Here is a 19,214-nt window from a genome sequence, read left to right as displayed (position 1 = left end):
CTCTCTCTCTCTCTCTCTCTCTCTCTGGGTGCTTGTTTCGAAACAATGAATGCTCTTCCTATGAGCAGCACCTTCAGACTTAGCTTGGAAGAGTCCACGTAATAAAGGCTATAAACTAAGAAAATCATAAATTTGTTTCATAGGGAAGTAGTTTCTATTGGTATCTGTATCTGAAAACCATTTAGAGGTAAAATAATCTTGTAGTTAATTTATGAAGAATATTTTAAAATATGAATCCTTAGGGAGTCAATGGACTTGGAAGTTGGAACAATACTTCAAGGCAGATTCATGTTAGTTTAGCCTAGATGCTACAAACCCCCCCCCCCACCCCCACCACCCCACCATCTCTCTCTCTCTCTCTCTCTCTCTCTCTCTCTCTCTCTCCCCGCGTGGCACTAACAGCAGACCAAACACGCTGTCTTCTTCAGCCTTCAAAAGAACTGTATCCGACCCTTTCCTTCAGGGGGGGCGGGGGTGGGTGTGATAGAGAGGGGTGGGTGGGCGGTGGAAGGATTGTCGGTTACCGAAGGAGTGACCTTTAGAACTTATGAGCTAGGCGCTCGTCATATGTTTTGGTCAACGTTCGCGTTTTGGCGTGTTGCATGATCGTACGTTTTCTGCAATATCTCTCTCTCTCTCTCTCTCTCTCTCTCGTGTGGTCATCCATTAAAAAAGACTTGTAGTTTGATATTAGCATGCAAGTCTAACTCTCTCTCGTTCTCCGGTTTTTTCCAGCCAGGGAGATTCAGAGAATGGCATTGGCGTTGTTCGTTCTATTTTTCTTTTTTCATGTTTCGATGAATGCACCATTGTTCATTTGTCCTAATCACAGGGTTTGTAGTCTCAGTCTTACACAGCGTAGACTGAAGCTTATAGAATCCTTTACACGAGGTAATTAAGTGAAGTAGCGGACAGGAAAAAACAACATTTTGAACTGAATGGGGAATAAAATACAGCGAGGTTGAGCATGACTCGGTGACTGCTGGTTACTGCTGCTGCATGTGGAGTTGAAATAGCGAGATGTAGTTGCTGCCTCTCTCTCTCTCTCTCTCTCTCTCTCTCTCTCTCTCTCTCTCTCGCTTAGGTCTGTTTGATAGCCGTGTGACGCCTTGGAATAATATAATGGAATAGGTATAATTCTATCTATCTATCTATCTATCTTTCTATCTATCTATCTATATATATATATATATATATATATATATAATATATATATGTGTGTGTGTGTGTGTGTGTGTGTGTGTGTGTGTGTGTGTGTGTATGCATATATATAGCCTTGGGATTTTTTACCTTGACATTGCATAAAATTCAGTGTGCTGACATTCTGATTACTGGAATACGTGAGAAATGGCAATATATTGCAATGTCGTTGCAATTCGACAATGTTGCAAGCCAACCAAAATTCTCCAGCATGGCAGGCGCTATAGTTTCAGTTATTCTTTCTGGGCCAAACAGACTTATTATCCTTCCGACTGACAGAACCCAGTCAGCCATTGGGTCTCATATGATTCATATACCAACGAAATGGCTGTATATGATATCACCCCTGTAGCCTCCTATGGATTTGCTTGTAAGCCAAATCGATCTTACTTCCAAACTGGATAAAACGCAGCTTATTGAACTGCCAAGGACGAATATGCAATGCAATTGCAGAATATTGTTGATTCATACCATGATGCTCCCATAATGGAAGCAGTTATGCCTTAGTCCTCTAAATAGCGTGAAACTGAAAGTGGGTTATTCTCAGTAATTATGGAGAATAAAAAGAAAGATTGCCGTAAAAAGATATGAATGAATTCTTCCAGGATGAAATTAATATTAGTTGACATATTTATTTTCTAGTGGAAAATGTAATTCTAATAACATATTATGTGTGTGTGTGTGTGTATGTGTGTGTGTCTTAAGAAAGAGTAGTGAAGAAGGAAGAACTGAAGTGAGATGATAGTCACGGGGCAATGTTTTGAGTCAAACGCTGACGATGTCATGAGGTCAGCAGCAGCAGCGCAAGAGGCTCAACGTCCAGAGCGATCAGAGCAGAGCTAAGCAGAGCAGAGCAGAGCAGAGCAGAGCAGAGCAGGCCATAGTCGTGTGATACGTACTTAGTCTATTGTCATTTATATATATTATTTAATAATAATGTTATCCTGATCTAAAAGACGTTAATGCTTCTATCAAGTCCGATGTGACTTTTTGGTCCTTTTCGAGACCTAATTTGATGATATTCTTGTCTGATGATTCTCGCATCAAGTTCGTGTATTTCTTTCTGTTAGTGAGTTCGTTTGTGCGTCCGTTTGGTACTGAAGTGTAAGGCGTGTTTGTTTGTGTTGTCCCTCTTAACCAACCGGTGATTGCTTGAAAAGCATCACTACATTATGATGTCCTGATAAGGATTCTTTTATTTGTAGGGTAATTAACACCGCACACCCTATTAATAGATTATTAATCTGAAATATTTTCATTTTAGGGCGCTGATGCCCAGATCGAGTGGAAGACGATGACCATTTTCTCTCTCTCTCTCTCTCTCTCTCTCTCTCTCTCTCTCTCTCTCTCTCTCTCTCTCTCTCTCCAGGGAGATCATAATATTAGCATGTATTACAACCGTTCTGGTGTGGTAGGCGGTGGCTAATAAGTAGGCCTAACTGAAAATAAATTGGTCACGTTTTAGGTGTTAAGAATGTGACGTCCATTTCGCTTCATACATTAGTACAAATATGAGGGTTGAATGGTGAATTTTTATTACAGCATCAGGTGACTGAAACGCTTGTCTCTGTTCACAGAAATGAACCTGTTCATTTCATCATGATTTATTCAAATGTACTTCATTCATTTCTCATAACGAACCAGATTGGAATATGGAATTAAAATCTTGAAAACAAAGATAAAAAGTCTCTCTCTCTCTCTCTCTCTCTCTCTCTCTCTTGTTTTTGAATTATGGATTTGCTCACCGAGTGTTGGTTTTATTCATTGTGAATTATGAAGACTGACAATTTTTTGAGTTTCTACTTAGGTATATACCATTCTCGTATTGGACAACTTAGACCAGAGAAGGAGAACTGCTTGTGACGGATTGTTCTAGGCCTAGAGTAATTTTTTATGGTCTCTTACATTTATCCGGTAGCCTCTTTACTACCCGATTATATTCTTGCAGAGTCAGGAGGCCTACGTATGTGTCACATGGGGAGACATAATTTTATTTCCTTAAAGCCTTCTTATTTCCTGGTTCTGTAGCTGCCGTTGTCTTCAAAGCCACTGGGACGAGATGTAGAAAAGACACAGATACTATTACTCACGTCACACTTTATTAAAATTAGATATAAAGTTCAAGTTGATATCACAAAACACTAAGCCAACTTAAAGCTTTAAATTCACGTAACACTAAAGACTACAACTTAGGTTGACCATTACTGTAAGGACTTATAGTTGGTCAGTACTCCAAGACCTCAGAACCAATGATGAGTACCATGCTAGTAGTACAAGGCGACGAGGTTCAAGAAACTGAAAACAACAAAATATACAAACTTACTAAAATTGTGAGATAGAAATTCCATAATAAGCAAAGAATTAACAATAGTTTGAATATAACTAGAAAACACCACATACATGAATATATACAAATTTCAGTAAAGAAATAAAATTACATCTCTGTTACTTTAAGTTACATCCTATATAAGCGAAACTAATTTCCAGAGAAGTGTTCTTAACACTGAAGACTTCTTCTACTGATCTACTCTGTCAGTCATCAAAAACCTTGATCATAAAGAAACGTTTATTTCCGGAAACTCATACCTGTTACAGTGTAGTTCCAACACCGATAACTACCATCATAAACAGTCTGTTCAATAACTACTCAACAACAATTAACATAAATGAACAAATTACAGAAGTAGCAATCCAAAGTAGACTAAACCATGTTTACATGTAAAAACGGACAATTTAACCGTATTCACCAAGTTGAAAAACGAAATTTATTAAATAATCATATATACAGTTGGTTTCTATAAAAAGCTGCATTTACATTCTCGGCCCTATAAACAAATTTTTTGTTTATCAAAACCAACCATATCTATAAATACAGGTAATATGAATAACATCTATAATAAATGTAATATACTCTCAAGTCCTTTGATCCACATAAAAGTAACTAATATAATCACTGTTCCTCTCCTTCAAGGAGAAGAACAAGCTTTTGAATGGATCAATGGAGCTCTGATGTTTGTGTCTTTAAGACTACACTATTTACAAAACTAGTTCTGCCCTTTTCAGTGCTGATAACACGACTCATCATCCACTTGCTCCTTAACTGATTATCATCTTTTATAAGGACAATATCACCAACCTGAAGGTGTTTTTTTCCTTGTTCCACTTCTGTCTCTCTTGTAATGTTGATAAATATTCTCTTCGACATCTAGTCCAGAATAAGTTAGCCAAGAATTAAACATAGCGCCACCTCTGTCTCAGATACATATCTCCTTTTTGAAAAAAACCAGGTGGTGGCATCACGACACTTGATTTCTGTGTGAGAAGCTGTGCTGGACTGAGTGGCTGTAAGTCATCTGGGGTATCACTGGCTGAGGTCAAAGGACGGTCATTCACTATAGCCTCAACTTCTGTGAGAAGAGTTTGGTAACTCTCATCATCCAGTCGTCCAGCATGTTCTTTGAAGAGAAGAGTCTAGACCTTTCTCACAGTTCTAATCTGACGTTCCCACACACCTCCCATATGACTAGCTGTAAGGGGATTGAAGGTCTAGCTGATGCTTTCTTTTGAGAGGAAAGCCCTGATCTGATCATCATTTCTCTCTTGCAGTGACTTCCTCAACTCTTTCTCAGCTTCATAAAAGTTTGTCCCATTGTCACACCAAGTCTTCTTTACATTTCCTCTTCTAGAAACAAACCTCCTTAAAGCATTTATGAAGGACGATGTGTCTAAGGAATTGACTGTCTCCGTATGAATTGCTCTGGTAGACAAACAATTAAATAATACACCGTACCTCTTCCTGGTTTGCCTTCCTTCTTTGACTTCCTGTGGCCCAAAGAAGTCAACACCTGTGTGTGTGAATGGAGCAGCTGGAATTACTTTTTCCAATGGTAAATCAGCCATCATATGGTTTTTTCTACAAATGACAACTTCTCGCATAGAGGGAACGTACTGTTGACAAAATGCCTCTCCTTGTAAGCGGTTTTAGGTCCAAGCTTGCGGAGAAAGTAAAGTAGTCCTTTTCAATATTACATTGAAGACCAAGAGTTTTTTCTGCATGAAGTTCATCATAGTCAAGATCAAATGTTTGAAGATCTTTTGAACAGTCCTCTTGCGCGATTGATTTCAACACCAGCTTCCTATATTACTCACAAACTTTGTCAGCTGAAAACCTCTTTCTTTCAATGCTGCTGTAACATCTTTCACAAGTCTTAATGCCTGCTCTTCTGAAGGTTCAGACTTTAAATAATCAATCCACATAAAGCTAGTCTTAATGGTGTGTTCTATATCTGGACCATGCTTTTCCTTTGCATGGTCAGCTGATGCCCTCAAAGTGTAATTGGCGATGCTGGGTGATGATGCTGCTCCAAAGATGTGAACACCCATTTGATACTCTTTAAGTTCGCTTTCAAGTTCACCACCAGGCCAACATAAGAAACTTAGATATTTATGTTGGACTTTAGGTACAGATCTTGGTAAAACATAGGTTCTATGTCACCCGTCAAGGCCACCCTTTCTACACAAAATCTGATGAGAACTCCAACCAGGGAATTAGTCATATCAGGACCTTGCATCAACTGTCATTAAGGGAATAACTACCAATCTTTTTTTTTTTTTTTTTTTTTTTTTTGGGGGGGGGGGGGGGGGGGGGGGGGGGGGGGGGGGGGGGGCGGGGGGGGGGGGGGGGGGGGGGGGATGGTAGACACTATGATGAGGTAGATACCATGCTGGCTGTTCATCATACAACCAATCCTCTGGAACCTTATAAGCATATCCTTTCGACACCAATTTCTCAACAAATTCCACATAATCTTCATGGTACTTTGGGTTTAGTTTCATTTTTCTTCTTTGCCATTGTGCTTTTTCACTGCCTGTTCCCTATTGTTTACCAAGTTAACTTTATTGGTTCTAAAAGGTAGGGGAAGCTGGTAGTGTCCATTAGTAAACTGAATGTTTTCTGCCCACTTCTTTTGAGGAACTGTTGATCTTCTTGTGACACTCTTCACATCAGGAACTCTACCAACATCTTTCTCACTAAAGTTTCTTTCAAACACATGGGTCACAGCTGCAGGATGAATACACTCCTTTACCCTTTCAACTTCCTGAAGACAGGCATGGTGACATGAAATACTATTCTTCTCTGAGGAGTATTTAGAATGCAGAGGGCCACTACCAGTCCGTCCATGGTGGTAAAGAACTGCAAAGGAATCTTGAACCTTGGCTGAAAGCACCTCTAATGGTTGCAGTACTTTAGAGCAATTACTGCCAATCAATAAACCAATCTCCAGATCTTTTCTATAATCAGGAATCAGATCAGCAACATTCCTCAGACCGGCTACCTTTTTGAGCAATTCTGGTTTTGGTATCTGTTGATTACTCACTGGGATATCTTGACGAGCGAAGGTTTTTTTGGCAGATCAGTAGTGTTGTTTCCTTCCATATCTGTAACACACAAATTATTAACTGCCAAAGTATTCACAATACTTCCCCCATGCATGGTTTGGAGCTTTAAACATATCTCTGTTCCAGGTGTACCTATCTGCTCTCGTAAACTCTCTGTGATGGAGCAACCAGGGCTGCCATTATCAAAAAAGGCATAAGTGTCCAAAACTTATTTGTTTCATTTCTAATATACTTTTACTGGGAGAATAGCCTGTAATATTGTATTAACTTCACTGACATGATTGGTAGTACATGTGCTAACAATAATTTCACTTGCTACTTTGCTAGACGAGCTATCATTCTCTTTATGTAGCTGAATTCCTTCGATATGCAATGATGTGAAATGCCTCTTACAGCGTTGTTCTTATTGCTTCTTTTTCATACACCCTTTAGAAGTTAGGTGGGTTGAGACCAAAGCGTCCAAAGCATAACCTTCTCTCCTTAAGCAAATCTATTTTTTCTTCAGAGGACTTCTCAGCAAAATTCCAACATTCATCAAGATCATGGTTTTTCTTCCACATTGGACATTTCTCTTACTTATCAGACCTCATTGATGTCTTTCTATTTTGTTTTTCTGGATTCAGAAATAATTGGAAAAACTCTGAAAAAATCAAGGAGACAAATGATAAATCCTAAAGAATCTGGGACGTGATCAAAGTACTACAGGAATCCTTAGACAGTCTTAAAACTGTGGAAACAAATAATCTTGCACAGATCTGGGACGCGATCAAAGGAGTGCAGGAATCGATAGACAATCACATGGATAGCCACCAGACTCCTTTGAATTCGGCATCCAGTTTTTCCTCACCTCCCAGCAACACGGAAGTGCCCCCATCACCTTTAGACCATTCTGAGGGGACTGTTGGTCTCACAAATTCTTCTCCCTCCCCAGTGACTCCGGTAGAAGATAGATCTCCGGTGACGATTACCAGCCCTCGTGATTCTCCCCACCCTATCTCTTCCCCCAACCCCCGATCGTGGATGCAGATGAGAATGACCATGAGGGGTTCAGCAGCTGGCAGATACATACAAGCAGGAAGAAGAGAAGAACCTCTCGTTTGGCTGCTGGACTGGAGCATAACATTCGTGTTTCACCTCACCCAACACCTGAGAAGAGATGTCACATAGTAATTCCCAATCTGTGCTCATCGGTTATGCTAGACGCCATAGTGGAGAGAGTCAAGTTTCTCACTGGCTCTGACCCTCTCATCCCTCACGAACTCCCATGCAAAAGTAAGCATAAAGTGGCTTACATGATTAGCTTCCTATTTCAACACCTCGACGTTCTTAAAGGCGAGAATTTCGGTCCTAATATATAAGTTTCAAGATATAACCTGATCCAGGACCAACTAACTTCCCAACCCCCTCAAAGGGGATCTTACTGACATCCCAACCACCAGGGTCATTTATCATATGTCTAAACGATTTGTGCCACAGGAAAGAAAGGCCCCCCTTCGGGCGACCGGCTATGATTTGATCTGTAACTTCCCCTGGCTAACCCCACATCCACCCAAATGATAGCACATTCATCTCCCATCTTCGTGAGTAGTCATGGAGACATTAAACATAATCTCTTGGAATATTTTGGGCCTCAAGCGGAACATTCTTCTCCTAAACATGTTCTGCAAAAACTTCATAGGCATCATTGCATTGCAAGAAACGCTCCTCTGGCAACATGACCTTGTCATCTGCGATTCAGTACATTAAGACTTCAGAACCTTCTCGACTTCATCGATGCAAGTTACAGATCAAATCGTAGCCGGTCGCCCGAAGGGGGGCCTTTCTTTCCTGTGGCACAAATCGTTAGACAATATGATAAAGGTGATGAACTACAGGAGTGACAGATTGCTGGGGCTTCAACTGACAGTAGGGAACTCTAAAATCCTAATAATTAATGTTTATATGCCCTGGGAAAATAACAATAATTTTGATCATTACTGCATGATCCTAGGGGAGTTACACAGTATTATCCATGACTCTCCTGTTGCTCATATTTGTATAATCAGGGACCTTAATTCTCGCCCCAAAAACAATTTTATAATGAACTTACTCGCTTCTGTCAAAATCATGCTCCTCCCTCCTCCTATTCATATGTACATAATAGAGCGGACACAATTACAACCTCCTGGCTTGGACCATTCCATCACATTTTCACACAAATTCATGATTCTATTATGACCAGCAATATTCTCCACAATCTTGCAATGGGCAATGGTCACATCCCATTACAGGTGTCATTCAGCTCCCCATCCCTCCCTACCATGAACCCCCTAACTGACCACCCACCAGCGGTAAACTGGGATTTTAAAAACCAACAGAAAACCAGATATTTTAGGGTGACCACGGAAACCAGGTTGCAGTCAATAGTTCAACTGGCAGACACCTTATTTGTACTAACACAAATTGTAGAAATGACCACCATAGGAGGGATCTGAATGAATTCTATTCGAACATAATCTCCGCTATGCTTGCTTCAGGCAGGGCTGCCTATAGATTTCATCAAGTAATTCTCGTAATATACCTGGTTGGAATGACTTTGTTAAAGATCTGTATACATACTCAAGAGAAATGTATTTACTGTAGAGGCAAAATGGTAGCCCAAGGGAAGGACACCCTGCATTACTAATGAGACAGGCGAGAGCGCAGTTCAAACTTGCTCTTAAGCACTGCAGATTAAATGAAAAACCACTAAGAGCTGATGCAATGTCTGGAAACTTAGAATCTGGTGATTATCCTCGTCTTTGGAAAGATATCAGACCTTAAATCCCAAAACTAAAAAGCTATCACAGAGAGTAGGGGAAGCAGTCAGAGATGAGGCTATTGCAAGTATGTGGGGAGATCACTTCAACAATATCCTGAATAGCATAAATGATCAAGATTCCCAAAGGGATGTAGATAATTTCCTTACTGACAACATTCAATTTCATTTTGCATTCCGTATTATGCCAGGTAACATCAGCAATGCCATAAACAGCCTACCTAATAATAAATGGTCTGGCTGTGATGGTGTTCCCGCAGAGGCTTTCAAATTCTGTCATCCAATAATTTACATTTTGCTAGCTGCCATATTCAATGCGTGCATAATTCACCAGTTTCTTCCAGACTCCCTATCCATAGTTCACTTGATACCATTAATCTAAACAAGCTAAAGGATGCAGCTGACCCTGGCAACTACCTGCCGATTACAATCACAATGATCGCATCGAAGATACTTGAGTCGGTTCTTCTAGTGAGGCTTTTCCCTTTTCTGCACACCACTGACAACCAGTTTGGGTTTAAAACAAACCACTCAACCGACACCTGCATCTACATATTGAAAGAATTGCTGAACTACTACCTATCATCCTTTGTTTTGTGGATGTGAAAAAAGCATTTGACATAGTAGACTACCTGAAGCTCTCCCTTAAGCAGCATAAAGGAGGCACCCCCCTTTATCTAGTTGGCATTTTACATTGCCGGTTCTCCACACAGCAATTCTGTGTCAAATGGGGTAATGTATTATCGTACACCTTCGGCTCCCTAAAAGTGCTTTGGCAAGGGGGCATTCTCTCCATACTTTTTTAATACGTACACAGCTGCCTTGAATGTCAAACTGAACTTACTCCCAATCGGATGCACTGTCAATGAAACAACCATAAACAACCTTTGTTACGCCTATGATATGGTTCTGATTTCCCCATCAGTGCAAGGTCTCCAATGACCTATCGACACTTACCGCCAATACGCAGGGGAATTTGATATACTTTATAACGAAACTAAGACCCAGTGCATGCCGCTGCTCCTGAGATCGCTTAAGCATATTACAGAACCACAAATTTTCCTTGGAAACCATCGGCTGGAATTTGTACACGAATTTCCATATTTAGGTCACATTATCACCGACGACCTAAAGATACGCAGACATTGAAACAGAGATATTGTAAACTATGTGCGACTGGCAACATGATTGCAAGAAGGTTTGCCTTCTGTCACCGAGACGTGAAACTGCTGCTCTTCTGCTCGTACTGCTACAGTATCTATGGATGTTCCCTCTAGACGAACTATACCCGAGAGACCATGAGATGTATCACTGTTGTGCCCAATGACATTTTGAGACGCCTCACAAATACTCCGCCACACAAATGTTCATAGAAAACCACCTGGACAATTTAAAAATTATTGTAAGGCAAACAATGTCCAGTCTGGTAACTCGACTGAGAAACAGCAGCAACTCGCTCATACAAAGCATCCTAAGGAGTGAAGCAAGAATAAGATCTAAATTGTGGGAAAGATGGGAAAATGAGGCCTTTGTCCCCTAAAGGACTTAATCTCTGTATTGGCCAGATGTCATTTACAGATTCTTTCATTATTATTATATTTATTGCTGATATTTTACTTTTTCATTATTACTGTGAATACTATCAAGTTAAAGATTTTCTGCATTCAATTTTTGTATTTAGCCCTCTGGCGACCTGAATACTGTAACCACCTAAGGTCTCTAGTTGAAAATTTAAGTCACATAATCTGTGCACTAACTGTTATAACTCTCAATACATTTTTTCTCTCACTAATATCATACTGTTATTACTATTATTATGATTACTATCTTTTTTGCTACCTCAGCTATTTTGTGGATAAGAGCCAATTATTCATTTTTTTATCATGTTGTCTTGTGTATCTAGATTGTGTATGTTATTGTCTGTATTTTGTATATTCCATGTATATGGCTCTAAGCTGAAATGAAGGATATTATTATTATTATTATTATTATTATTGGAAAAGTAAATCCACAGTAATATGTCTGATCTGTTATTTAAAATACAAAGCAGAGAGCTTTCGAAGACCTGCACGGTCCTCCTTGTCAATCTGAATACAATTACTAACAGTGACCATACAAGAACTCTGTTTTTGACTAGTTTACAAATAGCCTGTTTGATGATGTAGTTGGCTCTTCACGTTATCCCCTCGTTCTCCAACGGCAAACCAGCTAATCGCCTAGATCTTCGAAGTGGCGGTTCGTCTCTTGAATCGTTTGATGTGTTGTCCATAGCAGCTTGGGCGCCTGCAACTAGGGACACGGGATGGGTCTCTGTTACCTGAACGAAAGAAGATGAGGCAGCGGCAGTATCAGAGGTGGCTAGATTATTGGTGTTATTACCATGCAACCTATATCTGTTATAATCTCTGATAAACTGACAATTCTTATATTTCATTTAAAATAAAAATCTCTTGCGTAAAGGCTTTTATTGCCTTCCATAGAGAGACCCCTGTTAATAATTGCTCCTTCAACTAACCTTCTAATACCTGTATCCTTACTATTGAAAATTACTTTTGACTCGTTCCAATTAATGCAGTGATCGTCATTTAAAAAACTATGAGAGACTAGTGCATTATTCTCAGCATGCAAATTATAAGCTCTTTTGTGTTCATTGATTCTGATTGGTAGTCCCCTCCCACTTTCTCCGTAATATTTCTTATCGCAATCCAGACAGGTATTTCATAAACACCAATTTCTTTATTAAAGCTTTGGTTGGTTGGAGTTATTTATTTTGCATGAGACAGCCTTTGAGTGTATTCTTATAGTGAATACCAAGTTGACCTTTTCTTCACCTTTTTCATTTAACTGTTTTTCTAATATTATGTAAGTTGGGATTAAACTGGCAAGGTTAGATACTTTTTGATTCTTTTTTGTATATCATTGACTTTTTATATAGAAAATCCTTTGGCTTTAGTGAAGGCATTATTATGAAATTTTCTGGATAGCATAATTTTCCAAAAACTTATTTTATATGATTAAATTCGCTGTCAATATATTCGGATCACATATTTTCAAGGCTCTTAGGATGAAATTTATCATTATATTTTGCTTTACTTCATTATTATGAAAAGAATAGAAGTGGAACATAAGCTTCAGCATTAGTCACTTTTCTGTAAACACTAATTTAAAACTAAATGTAATAGGGTCATGGTATACCAAAACATCCAGAAAGGGCAGCTTATTTTCTACTTCATATTCTACTGTAAAATGAATGGAAGGTAGTATGCTATTGGCAAATCTCAAAAACTGTTCGAAGTCTATTTGATTACCTTGGAAAATTACGAAGACATCGTCGACATATCTGACCCAAATGAGTGGTTTTAGATTTGGATCACATTTGGAGAGGATTTCAGTTTCTACAAATTCCATGCATAAATTTGCAAGTATGGGGGATAAGGGTGAACCCATGGCTACGCCAAATTTTTGTTTATAGCCTTCATTGTTGAATGAAAATATTGTGGATGAGACACATAGACGAATCAGTCTAAAAACTGTTCTGTAGGAATAGGGAAGTTAACATTTCCAATTTCTGACTGTTCTTTTAATTTTGTAAGGACAAACTCAAGAGGCACATTAGTGAAAGTGCCGTAACATCTAGACTAACATTTTTCCCACCTCTTACATTACCCAGTGTCCTAAGCCTGTCTATAAAGTTACTTGAATGAAGTAAGTGAGCATTAGAAAAGGTGCCTAATAATGGGCTGAGCGTTCGGCTAACCACACAGCCATAATAGATTGTGGCGAATTACAAGTAGCTATAATGGGACGTAGAGGGCATCCTGTTTTATGAAGTTTTGGTATGCCGTAAAAGTAAGGGAGACTCGGCATTTTATTTGATATTTTACTCAAAAACTAATGTTTTTGTTCAGTCACCGTGAGGTATTGGCTATTTTCCGCACGTCTCTATTGAATTTCATTTGTAGAGAGGTTACCGACGGCAACTCTGACAATTTAGTATAAGTATTATCGTCACTTAGTAAGTCATTTGCTTTCAGATTGTATGTATTAGTATCCATAATCACCAGTGACCCACCTTTATCAGCTTTCATTATTCTGATGTCTTTGTTGTTCTTTAAATTTAAAAGCTAGTTTGTGTCTTTTCGTTAAAATACTGTTCTGTTTACCCAGATGATTATCTAATAAAATACCTTTTAAAAAATTCAATTGAAAATCATTATGTCTGAAATTAAAAAATAATTATATTGCTAATGCCCTGTAACAAGTCGTGTTACTTGTTCCTAAACAACAGCTCAAAACCCAAAACCCAATAATTCTTTTGTTCTTTAGTGATAGCAAGGGAAGATAAATTGGTAATGTGACTATTCTGTCCGATTTTGTCCAAACAGTCTTGTCAATCAATCTTTTTAGTTTATTGTTTAACTTGGAATTATGTGCCACACCCCTGTACAAAGCCACCTTAAATTCTTGAAAAACTGTTTACAAGAACACGTAGTGCCAAGAACTTATGGTCGCATCAGTTACAAGTCATTTGGAGGCGAGGAATTCCCAGAGTACCAGCGAATGTTTCTTGAGGGACAGGGTCAAGGGAGACGGCATGGGAAGTAGAATCTGCACATTTGGGATTGAGAAGACAGATGGCGGCTCTAGAAGAACTTCTCCAATCAGCTAGGTTTGAGGGCGCCAAACGAAATGCAGGTGAGGTGGCTTTGTACAGGGGTGTGGCACATAATTCCAAGTTAAACAATAAACTAAAAAGATTGATTGACAAGACTGTTTGGACAAAAATCGGACAGAATAGTCACATTACCAATTTATCTTTCCCTTGCTATCACTAAAGAACAAAAAAGAATTATTGGGTTTGGGTTTGAGCTGTTGTTTAGGAACAAGTAAACACGACTTGTTACAGGGCATTAGCAATATAAATTATTTTAATTTCAGACATAATGATTTTCAATTGAATTTTTTAAAAGGTATTTTATTAGATAATCATCTGGGTAAACAGAACAGTATTTTAACGAAAAGACACAAAACTAGCCCTTTTAAATTTAAAAGACAACAAAGACATCAGAATAATGAAAGCTGATAAAGGTGGGTCACTGGTGATTATGGATACTAATAACATACAATCTGAAAGCAAATGACTTACTAAGTGACGATAATACTTATACTAAATTGTCAGAGTTGCCGTCGGTAACCTCTCTACAAATGAAATTCAATAGAGACGTGCGGGAAAATAGCCAATACCCTCCACGGGTGACTGAACAAAAACAGTTAGTTTTGAGTAAAATATCAAATAAAATGCCGAGTCTCCCTTACTTTTACGGCATACCAAAAACTTCATAAAACAGGAATGCCCTCTACGTCCCATTATAGCTACTTGTAATTCTGCCACAATCTATTATGGCTGTGGTTAGCCGAACAGCTCAGCCCATTATTAGGCACCTTTTCTAATGCTCACTTACTTCATTCAAGTAAACTTTATAGACAGGCTTAGGACACTGGGTAATGTAAGAGGAAAAAATGTTTAGTCTAGATGTTACGGCACTTTTCACTCAATAATGTGCCTCTTGAGTTTGTCCTTACAAAATTAAAGAACAGTCAGAAATTGGAAATGTTAACTTCCCACCTATTCCTACAGAACAGTTTTTAGACTTGATTCGTCTATGTGTTCTCATCCACAATATTTTCATTCAACAATGAAGGCTATAAACAAAAATTTGGCGTATAGCCATGGGTTCACCCTTATCCCCCATACTTGCAAATTGATGCATGGAATTGTAGAAACTGGAAATCCTCTCCAAATGTGATCAAAATCTAAAAACCACTCATTTGGGTCAGATATGTCGGACGATGTCTTCGTAATTTTCCAAGGTAATCAAATAGACTTCGAACAGTTTTTTTTGAGGGGATTTGCCAATAGCAATACTACCTTCCATTCAACTTTACAGTTAGAATATGAAGTAGAAAATAAGCTGCCCTTTCTGGATGTTTGGTATACCATGACCCTATTACATTTAGTTTTAAATTTAGTGTTTACAGAAAAGTGACTAATGCTGAAGCTTATGTCCACTCTATTCTTTTCATAATAATGAAGTAAAGCAAAATATAATGATAAATTTCATCCTAAGAGCCTTGAAAATTATGTGATCCGGAATATATTGACAGCGAATTTGAATCATATAAAAGAAGTTTTTGGAAAATTATGCTATCCAGAAAATTTCATAAAAATAATGCCTTCACTAAAGCCAAAAAAGGATTTTCTATATAAAAACAAAGTCAATATGAATACAAAAAAAGAATCAAAAAAGTATCTAACCTTGCCATTTAATACCAACTTACATAATATTAGAAAAACAGTAAATGAAAAAGGTGAAGAAAAGGTCAACTTGGTATTCAACTATAAGAAATACACTCAAAGGCTGTCTCATGGCAAAAATAATAACTCCAAACCAAAGCTTTAATAAAGAAATTGGTGTTTATGAAATACCTTGTCTGGATTGCGATAAGAAATATACGGAGAAAGTGGGAGGGGACTACCAATCAGAATCAATGAACACAAAAGAGCTTATAATTTGCATGCTGAGGAATAATGCACTAGTCTCTCATAGGTTTAAAATGACGATCACTGCATTAATTGGAAACGAGTCAAAGTAATTTTCAATAGTAAGGATACAGGTATTAGAAGGTTAGTTGAAGGAGCAATTATTAACAGGGGTCTCTCTATGGAAGGCAATAAAGCCTTTACGCAAGAAGATTTTATTTTAAATGAAATAATTTGTTGTCAGTTTATCAGAGATTATAACAGATATAGGTTGCATGGTAATAAACACAATAATCTAGCCACCTCTGATACTGCCGCTGCCTCATCTTCTTTCGTTCAGGTAACAGAGACCCATCCCGTGTCCCTAGTTGGCAGGCGCCCAAGCTGCTATGGACAACACATCAAACGATTCAAGAGACGAACCGACCACTTCGAAGATCTAGGCGATTAGCTGGTTTGCCGTTGGAAGAACGAGGGGATAACGTGAAGAGCCAACTACATCATCAAACAGGCTATTTGTAAACTAGTCAAAAAAACAGAGTTCTTGTATGGTCACTGTTAGTAATTGTATTCAGATTGACAAGGAGGACCGTGCAGGTCTTCGAAAGCTCTCTGCTTTGTATTTTAAATAACAGATCAGACATATTACGGTGGATTTACTTTTCCATTTTATTTATTAAAACTCATGTGATTATGAGGTTTGCTTTGTATTATTATTATTATTATTATTATTATTATTAGTATTATTAGTTATTATTATTATTATTATTATTAATTATTATTATTAATATTATTATTATTATTATTCTTACTTATTATTATTATTATTTTTTTTTTTTTTTTTTTTTTTTTTTTTTTTTTTTTTGTTTTTTTTTTTTTTTTTTTTTTTTTTTTTTTTGCTAACTATCACAGTCCTCCAATTCGACTGGGTGGTATTTATAGTGTGGGGTTCCGGGTTGCATCCTGCCTCCTTAGGAGTCCATCACTTTTCTTACTATGTGTGCCGTTTCTAGGATCACACTCTTCTGCATTAGTTCCTGGAGCTACTTCAGCCTCTAGTTTTTCTAGATTCCTTTTCAGGGATTCTTGGGATCGTGCCTAGTGCTCCTATGATTATGGGTACGATTTCCACTGGCATATCCCATATCCTTCTATTTCTATTTTCAGATCTTGATACTTATCCATTTTTTCCACCTCTCTTTCTCTTCAACTCGTAGTGTCCCATGGTATTGCGACATCAATGAGTGATACTTTCTTCTTGACTTTGTCAATCAACAAGTCACGTCTGGTCTGTTTGCACGTATCACCCTATCTGTTCTGGTACCATCAGTCCCAGAGGATCTTGCTTGATCGTTTTCTATCACTCCCTCAGGTTGGTTGCTCGTACCACTTATTACTGCAAGGTAGCTGATGTTTCTTGCACAGGCTCCAGTGGAGGGCTTTTGCCACTGAATCATGCCTCTTTGTGTAACTGGTTCTGTGCAAGTGCCGGGCATTCACTTGCTATGTGGTTTATGGTTTCATTTTCGTATTGCACTTCCTACATATGGGAGAGATGTTATTTCCGTCTATCGTTCTTTGAACATATCTGGTTCTTAGGGCCTGATCTTGTGCCGCTGTTATCATTCCTTCAGTTTCCTTCTTTAGCTCTCCCCTCTGTAGCCATTGCCAATTGTCATCGCTGGCTAGTTCTTTAGTCTGTCTCATGTATTATTATTATTATTTTATTATTATTATTATTATTATTATTATTAATTATTATTATTATTATTATTATATTTTCAGGCTTTGAATAATTATTTTGAAGAGCAAACTTGCTGAATGTTGGGGCGTTTGCTGCCTGTGCCTTTTTATGAACAAATTAAACCAAATCTGCAAAACCAACTCCTCCCTTTTCTTCCCTCAAATGTCCAGCCAGACTACACCTCTTGTTCCAAAGGTATGTAGGAAGTATTTTAACAACTGCTTGAAGGTTAGGAAGATGATTTAGTATTTACATATGTGACAAGTTGGTTACTGCATGTCTGCATTTAATAAGGAATAAAGGAAATGTATACAAGCCATGAGGATCTTTTATGTTTCAATGCAAACCAAGAAATAAGTTTCTTAATATAAGCCATTGACACCTTGTAGGGATCACCATACTCTTGACAGTTTGCTGATCCAAGTAGTTGAGTTTGTCAGCATCACCCGAAGCATTTGGGGCAATTCTGGCATCAATTGCCATCATGAAAGTGGCAAACTCAATAGGATCACCTTTAAATTTTGGTATGTCTATGCTTGGAAGCAACATTGCTATAGTCATGTGCTGCTATGTCTTCAGGAGCATTTCTTGTTGGTACTGTGGTTGCATATCAAGATTTGGCTTAGGGGTAGAACTACAGGGAACACTCGCTTTCAACTGAGGAGAGTCTGCTTTTGTATCCAAAGGTTGTGGTTGGATCAGCTCTATATTTGGATTCAACTGGGAAGGAGTATCTTTTGGCATGATATCCAAGATTTTGTTAGCTTCAGCATAAACTCTTCCTCTTGCTTGAGACATTACAATTTTGTTTCTAATTGCTTTCTTTTTTTCTCTTCTCTTGCTTAAGTCTGAGTTTTTGCTCTTCCATCACTTTTGTTTTTTCTTTCATAGCATGCTGAGCTATCAACCCTGCCAGTCCAGCTTTCTCTTTGAGGCGAGCAGATCTTACACTGGTTCTGCTGGATTTGGTCCTGCTAGTGGATGAGGAACAAAGACTTTTTCTATCAAGGTCTGCAGTCAATTGCAATTCACTTTCCTTGACGATTCAATTATTCAAATCTGTAATGAAACAATCAATAGATACTGTATTTTCTAAATGCCTCTTACTTACTGTGTTTTGTTCACTGAAATTTGTTAAATGATTCACATACTGCTGATAACATTCATCCTACTTGTCACGTAATTTGCACAAAATGACCATTTCAGACTTTACCAGATGAAGGTTCTCACGATTGTCTGTTGGTCTAAAGATCTCATTTCTGCTTCTGTTCATGGCAGACAGAGCAGCAGTTTGGGCATTTTTCAAAGCATTTATTTGATCTTGTATCACTTCATCGAGACAATCTTCACTAACTACAGACACAGCAACTTCGCTAAATTCCTGCATTTTTAATCACTACATTTTCTTGAACTAATGCCGTTTTCTTCAAAGCCACAGGGATCAGATTTATAAAAGGACACAGATACTGTTACTCACGTCACACTTTATTAAAATTTGAAATAAAATTCAAGTTGATGTCACAAAATACTTT

General features: G+C 38.1%; 1 long non-coding RNA gene across 1 annotated transcript in view; it reads left to right on the top strand.

Moving 5' to 3' along the window:
- Positions 1 to 2,042: 2,042 nt before the first annotated feature.
- Positions 2,043 to 19,214, top strand: part of LOC135204749 (uncharacterized) — a 62,379-nt gene continuing 45,207 nt past the window's right edge. Inside the window, exons 1-2 of the long non-coding RNA XR_010312327.1 lie at positions 2,043 to 2,095; positions 17,724 to 17,877. This is a non-coding gene — a long non-coding RNA (uncharacterized LOC135204749). The remainder of the gene's footprint in view (positions 2,096 to 17,723; positions 17,878 to 19,214) is intronic.

The sequence above is a fragment of the Macrobrachium nipponense genome, chromosome 47 (genome assembly GCF_015104395.2).
Source record: "Macrobrachium nipponense isolate FS-2020 chromosome 47, ASM1510439v2, whole genome shotgun sequence".
NCBI lineage: Eukaryota > Metazoa > Arthropoda > Malacostraca > Decapoda > Palaemonidae > Macrobrachium > Macrobrachium nipponense.
The sequence above is the reverse complement of the archived record's forward strand: the minus strand, read 5'-3'. Positions and strand labels throughout refer to the sequence as shown.